Below are 7768 nucleotides of genomic sequence, written 5' to 3'. Positions count from 1 at the left end.
AGTCTCTGCTGATCACGTATCTTGATATGCCAACATTCGCCTCGCTAACCCCGCAGCAAGCCGAACGGTTTGTGCGACTCCTGGTGTCTACATTCCGAATGACAACTCTAACAATGACAATGAGCAGTAACATTACAGTGCCACATGTGAACGAGAACTGCTAGGGTCGCGAAGGACGGCCTCGACGCTCTTCCTATCGTTTAATGTCAGTTACGCAGGTTAACAAGCTTAGCAGGAGAGTCTGCAGGCTGCGGGACAAATCCTGTACCTGCCACGAAATGTATTATAAGGCACGGAATCCACTAGTTATTACTAATTACGCCTAACGTTGCCTGCGTTGACAGGTTAGCTACGTGGATAAAATGCTGGCGATTATCAACATAATGCTAAGAGGATGTCGCATGCCAAGCGCTTTCATGAACCTAAACTCTGTTACTAAGCATGCCGTGCGAGGGCCTAAATATAAGCTGAGCTATGATGCAAGAACAATGCAATAACTTACACACTCTTCATGATTTCCCGTACTTGCAACACCGCATCCAACCGTGCGACAGTTATGAGCCCGGTCAACCTTCCCTCTGCAGCACTATCAGTCTATGCAGACATTACTATCTCTATTAACTGCTCATTACAGACACGCTGCTAGTTGCGACCGTTAGCACGATCCCAACAGAAAGTGAGGGGTCGCATCCGCAACCCCGCATCCCCGCGATCGTCACCACACTTAAGGGTTGAACAACGACAACCACCTTAAGAAAAAGGAAGACAAGTATCAAGAAGCAATCAAATATATTTCTACGATGTCGACGAGGGAACATAATCTACCAATGCTCAACGCCCGCAGCGACTAGATAGATTGGTACAACTCTATCAAAGACCTCGCTAAGCGGAACGAAGTGTGGAAGTACTGCGATCCACTAGGCATTGAGAACCTCGTCTTCACATCGACGAAACCATCAGACTCAGCAAGTAAGGACACTATCCAGAAGTTCCAAAGCTTGCAAAGCATCTTCGACTCTGAGAAGAAGAAATACGACAAAGTATCTGACCGCATCGACTACACAGTCTGTTAAGAGTTCAAGCAACACTACCTTAGCAAGCATGACGTGCGCAGCAAACTTGTCGCACTCTTAGATAGCATTCAGCCGAACGCGAAAGATCAAAGGCAAGACATTAGAACTAAGTTCGAGAAGCTCAGAAAGGGTCTAGGAAATACAAGCCTTAACAGATGGCTTGGTCGCTGGCCCGCACTCGTCAACAGTGCCAAAAGGTACACAATCAAGAACCTCAGCGAACCGCAGATATGCGAAGCCTTCGTTAAAGCGTGCCGAGATATCAACCTACTATTCTACAACTACATGAAGTCAAAAGACGCGCAATCCGAAAGTCAGGCGTCTGTTATTAGCCAAACGGCAATGGCAATAAAGAGGATCTCTAATGCACTTATCACAGCGCTGAACACAATTAGCCCAGAACAAGTAAGCAGTAGTTCTACTATAATAAGCAATTCTAGTGATGCTGATTCTGACGATGCGGTCGACGAAGTTAATGCTCTAGCGGTACAAAGAGCACAGAACACGATTAACAAGACCCTCAGATCCTTTCGTAGGCTGAAGCCAACACTCTCTAACAACAGGATTACGATAAGCTTCTGCATTAAGCAATTTCGGAGCATAGCACCTCTAAGCAATAAAGCAGCAAGGGGTCGCGCAGCTCACGCTACGCTTTAGGGCAGAAAGCACAGTCGTGATCCAAAGACGTCAGACAAAGAGGATAGGCAGCTACAGCAGAAGCGAGAGGTGATTGGATCGAGTTCAGTCTCTGCGACCCAGCCGAGCTGTCTTCGAGACTGTGTTTACAGACAAGCACACGAGTACGCTGATTGTTGGTACCTTAACCCTGCAAAGGCTCCAGCCAGATGGAGACCACAAGTTCACGTACAATCGAAAGTAATCACAGCGATCTCAGGAAGCCATCGCCAGCGCGAGAAGATAGAGAGAAGCTTTTCTCGCAGCAAGATCGCACTGCCTAATTTCTAGCCTAGCAACAACGCAGATAATCAGTCTAAGAAGGCGACAAGCCAAGCCAGTTCTGCCACAGTGACAGGTACGCGGCAGACTAGGCCTAGGGCTTCCTTTGCCACTTCCAGACATGCGTTAAGTACCACACGAAAACCCAAGAACAATAGCTACTTTCGTCTCGACAACTGCGCGGATACTCACGTTTGCAACGACAAGTCGCGCTTTACCCATTACAAGCCAATACACGACGAGATCATCCGTTTTGGCGACACTAACACACGCATTAAAGGCGTTAGAAATATTAGCGTTAATGTCACAACACCTACAGGTCACGGCCTTATATAACTAGAGGACGTAGCATACGTACCTCGCTTCCATTAGAACCTTATAAGCACCCATTCGCTAGAGAAGCAAGGTCTGTTTTTCAACACGCGAACATGCTAGATAGAGTTTTCAGATGGCTCGAAAGCCTTCTAGGTCAAGAAACATAGCGCTTTCCGAGTTGTCGAGTCACACGTTAGCTAGACTCCTCAAAGCTTAAGACCAGCATACAAAGCAGCGCACGCTTCTGCTACAAAGAAGACGTCCCAAGATCCAAAGACTTCCATAGCCTCCATAGACGTATAGCACTTAAGACTAGGACACATTCGTAAAGAAACTCTTAAACACGTGCTAAAAGCAGTAAAAGGTGTGACGCTCAGCACGCACAGCTTTGAGCGAAGCACAGATCTCTGCCAAACATGCGAGCTTGCACAAGCTCATTAACAAGTCTCGAGAATTCCGACGTAGAGGGGAACCTACCCGTTCGAAAAGGTTCATATAGACCTTATTAACATAGAAGAAGCATTCAATGCCAACTCATAGGTCATTCACTTCTATTGCGACTACTCGTCGTACCACATATCATTTAACGTTACAAACAAAACCTAAGATAAACTTGTTTTAGTAACTAAAGAATTCCTAGCAATCACAAACAGTAACTAGGGATTCACAACACAATACATTCAATTAGATAGGGAGAAAGGCCTAGGAAATGAGTAGAAAGAGCTGATCGCCGCGAAGGGCATCACCTTTACACCGTCTCCACCTAATACTCCAGATCAGAACGGTCTCGCCGAACGTTCTAGGGGGGTAATCATGGCCATAGCGCGAAAACTCCGCACACAGAGCAGATTACCTCACAAACTCTAGCTACACATAGTTGCACATGCTACACGTCTTCTCAATCAGATTCCAGTGCAGCGCAAGGACTAGAAGACACCGTTCAAGATAGTGCACGCACGACAGCCTAATCTCTCACACATCAGAATTATCAGTTCACAAGCTTACGTCCTTATTAAAAACTAAAGAGACCGCCCAGCTAGAGCAAAGCTCCAAGAAAGAGCACTTATAGGATGGCTTGTCGGAATGGAAGCAACGAACATCTACAAGGTCTAGATACTACAATCTAACCGCGTCATCACATCACGAGACGTAAGGATAGATAAGAAAGTCCTATACGACCCACGACAATCCATAGCTTCTCTTGAACGTGATCAGTCACTATCTACTGTACTTAATAACATCGACATGAACGAGTTAGATAAGGACGCGCTTCTTAATAGAAGTGATGCTGCTAAGCTAGTAGAAGCGTTAGCTGAATCGCAGAATTAAGGGATATTGCCTACAGGATCAAGAGAAGTAACATCTCTACGGGAGACGTCCACACAAGATATATCGAGAGGCGCATCTGTACGATAGCCCTACCCCACTCTAGTATCTTTCGCATTAGCTCTACGCTAAACAAGCACTACACAAGAATTACCTAGAACAGGGAGAGACACTAATACCGACGCAACTGCTCTCCAGAACTTGCGCACTAGTACTAGAAGAAATATCCGACTGTCGCAAAGAGGGCAAGACGCCATCGATTCCTCCTACACACATGCTACGCAACGATATACAGAAAAGAGAGCAAGACGCGAAGCTCATGCTCTTCGACTAGAGCGTGCTAGACTTGGTCAGCAAGTGGCTTACGCTTTTGCAACAGCACAGTCTATTCGCACACACCAGAAAGACCTATTGCCGCTACTAGACTTCTAGCACTAGCTAAAGCGACATCCTAAAGGCAAGGGATTCCGGCATGCTGCAGACGCTAAACTTGCATCGCTTGAAGAGAAGAAAACGTTTAAACTAGTAGACCATCCAGATAGCAAGCAAGTACTACCACTCAAATAGGTGTTCACATACAAGTTTGACGACGCTAGCTACCTCGTTCGTCACAAAGCGCGGATCTGCGTAAGAGGCGATCTACAACATCAGGTTACTAATAACATATATGCAGCGACTGGCGCATATCGCAGCTTTCGTATCCTAATAGCTCTTGTCTGCGCATTTAGGCTTCTTTGTCATCAAATCGACTTCAAGAACGCCTTCATCAATGCAGACATAGACGAGGAAATATATACCACCTGTCCACCTAGATACCGCCAGTTAGGGAAAGTCTAGAAGCTGCAAAAGGCGCTGTATAGCCTGCGTAAATCACCAAAACTCTAGTTCAACGAACTCGTTTCGTTCCTCAAAGATCTAGGATTCAATCATTGCCCAGATAAACCATGTATCCTCATCAACAACCAAACAGGACTCATCCTGTTTCTCTATGTAGATAATATGCTTATTATCGTACAACTAGAAAGTATCTACTCTATTAAAGACTTTAAGCTAAAACTAAACAGCAGATACGGGATCAAGGATTTAAGCGAGGCAATCTCCTTCCTTAACATCAGCATCCTCCGCAACACCAGAGAAAAGAAGCTCTAGATCAGCCAACACGGGTACATTAAGAAGATCTGTACTAAGTTCGGCATAGACGACTCTAGAAGAACGGCTACAACGCCTCTCCTCTCGTCATATCGTCCTCAACAATACGAAGGGCAAGCAACACTTCAACAGATCACAGAGATGCAAGAAAAGGTAGGCTCGATCCTGTACGCAGCAGTCGTATCACGACCCGATGTGTCTTTTGCAGCCAGCCAGTTAAGTCAGTTCACTATAAACCCTTCACCAGAGCACCTGCGTTACGCAAACCGAGTTCTCGCATATCTCCAGGCCACGAAGTACTATGCCATCGAGTTCTTGGGCTCAGTGGAAAATACCACTGAAGTAGAGACACGCGATGAAGAGGTACTTCAGCTGTCAAGCGACGCATCGTTCGCGGATGATCCAGAGACTCAAAGATCCACGCAGGGCTATCTCATGAAGCTGTTCAAGGGACCAATAATGTGGCAGTCGTCTAAACAGAAGACTGTAACTACGTCAACAACTGAAGCTAAGCTACTCTCGCTGTTACACACAGCGAAGGAGACAATAGGTCTATACCGGCTGTTCAAGCAGATACAGTTCGATCCCAAGCATCAACCTCGCATACTCTGTAACAACCAGCAGACGACAGGTCTAATCCAGAAAGACAGACCTCAGACGTCATCAAAGCTAAAGCATGTCGACATCCATAGCCTATAGCTGAGGCAGGTCTACAGAGACGGCAAAGTCACAGTTCAATGGGTTCCAACGACCGAAATGCCTTTAGATAGCTTCACCAAACCACTCTCAGCAGAAAAGCACTCTCAATTCGTACGTCATTTAGGCCTAATTAATATCTCATCGCGGATTAATCCAGCGCATCGACACGAAGAGGCAAACTCTAATAACAATCAGACCTCATCTAAGACTGAATGAGCTCTAAGGGGGTGTGTCGCATGCCAAGCGCTTTCATGAACCTAAACTCTGTTACTAAGCATGCCGTGCGAGGGCCTGAATATAAGCTGAGCTATGATGCAAGAACAATACAATAACTTACACACTCTTCATGATTTCCCGTACTTGCAACACCGCATCCAACCGTGCGACAGAGGATCATAACCAACATGCTATCAACGAGTAATATAATCGCAACACTAGCGTAATGTAAGGGTGCGATGGGTTGACCATAAGTGCAAGGTATAACAGTAATGAATTCGATAGAGAAGCTACACTACGCTTGCGCTGAGTCTATGTATCACGTAGTGCTAGGTTCGAGAAACTTCTAAGGGTCCGTGGGGCGCCGATGAAGCCCCGACAACGCTCCGAGGGTTGCAGCCTATCCCAACCAGCTATAACGAAGGCCACAGGCCAAGTACTACTAACTAAGGCTTCAGCCTCTTACAGTACCCCCCTTCTTAGGCTTAGATCCCTCCTGTGTGGCGTGTTTCCAATCTTTGAGAGCATTAGTCTCTTTTAGATTTACGGCTGGTTCCCAAGTTGGATCGGGATAGCCTTCCCATTTTACCAGGTACTGCTTTCTGTGCCCCTGGCCTCTCTCCTCCAGGATCTCCTCTACCAGATACATCTCTTCTCCATCCACCTCAATAGGCTCTGGCTCGTTATCATCTTGTGGCTGACTAGGTAACGGGTCCGATGAAGCGAGCCTCAGCATGTTGACGTTTAATACTAGATGAACTCGTCCAGGAGTGTTTAGCTTGACTGCGCTTGGTCCTACAATCTTAAGTACCGTATACTTCAAGTTCTTCTAGTCAAGTTTTCTGCTTAGCCTCTTAGTCTTAAAGTGGTCGCCTAGCTTTAACCATACTTTGTCACCAACTCGCAATTGAGGAGCTTGTTTCCGTCTCTTGTTAGCCTGCAGTTCTTGGTCTTGTTGGGCCTCTCCTATGATCGCTTGAGCTAGCTGAATGCTCTGCCTCAATCTTTCTACGATGTTCTCAGCCTTTTTATGCTCGTCTTGCACTCTCTTTCCCTTGGGCTTGTTTTCTGGGCCGTACTTAATAGCAATTTGAACAGGGTCCACTTCGTATCCGTGCTGCATAAAGAATAGTGACATCCTTGTAGACCGCGCTTCCCTTGCTGTAATTGCGATTTTAGCTATTCCTAGGTTGGATTTCTAATTGCTCTGATTCTAGTCGCAGAAAGCGCGGAGGTAGGCTTGTACTGTCGCGTTTATTCTCTCTGTAGATCTATCGGTCTCTGGGTGGTATCCTGACGATAGTCTTCGCTTAATACTCATTAGTTCACAAAGCCTAGCCTACATGTGGCTTACAAACTGTGAGCCTCGGTCTGAAGTAATGTAGTCCGGTAGCCAGTGGTATGCAACGACGTGATTTATGTACGCCTTAGCTACACTCTCTGTCGTAATGTCTGCTAAGCCTATAAGTACTACGTCCTTACTAAGGCGGTCTGTTACCACCATTAGGTTGGTACAGCCCTCACTTTTAGGCAAGCCTGTTATAAAGTCCATAGAGACTTCCTTCTAGATGCGTTCAGGAATTGGTAAAGGCCGTAGTAACCCTTGGAGGCCATCTCTCCAAGGCTTCACTCGTCCGCAAACAGAACAGTTCCGTACATACTGGCGAACTGAGTTGCTTAATAAAGGCCAGAAATACTCCCGTGCAACAGCTTGGTATGTGAGGTTTCTTCCTGGGTGTCCTAAGGCCCTTGAAGAGTGCATTTTGTGTATGATGCCAGTCCTTAGAGGTTCACTGTCTGGTACCCATTTTCGATCTCGATATAATAGGTTACTAGAGTCGTCCAAGCGACACTCTGAGATTGATAGCTTGAGGTCTAAGGCTGTTGGAAACTTGCGTTCACCGTCCCTAACCGCTTTCCAGGCCGATTAGTACACCTGATCTTTTTCCCTAGCTTCCTCCCATAGTTGCTCTAACCTGTGTTGAGCTGGTAGGGTTAGGGGTGCAGACACTGGGTAGGAGAAAACTGTCGGT

The sequence above is a fragment of the Alternaria atra genome (genome assembly GCF_907166805.1).
Source record: "Alternaria atra isolate CS162 genome assembly, contig: 28, whole genome shotgun sequence".
In the NCBI taxonomy this organism is placed as follows: domain Eukaryota; kingdom Fungi; phylum Ascomycota; class Dothideomycetes; order Pleosporales; family Pleosporaceae; genus Alternaria; species Alternaria atra.
The sequence above is the reverse complement of the archived record's forward strand: the minus strand, read 5'-3'. Positions refer to the sequence as shown.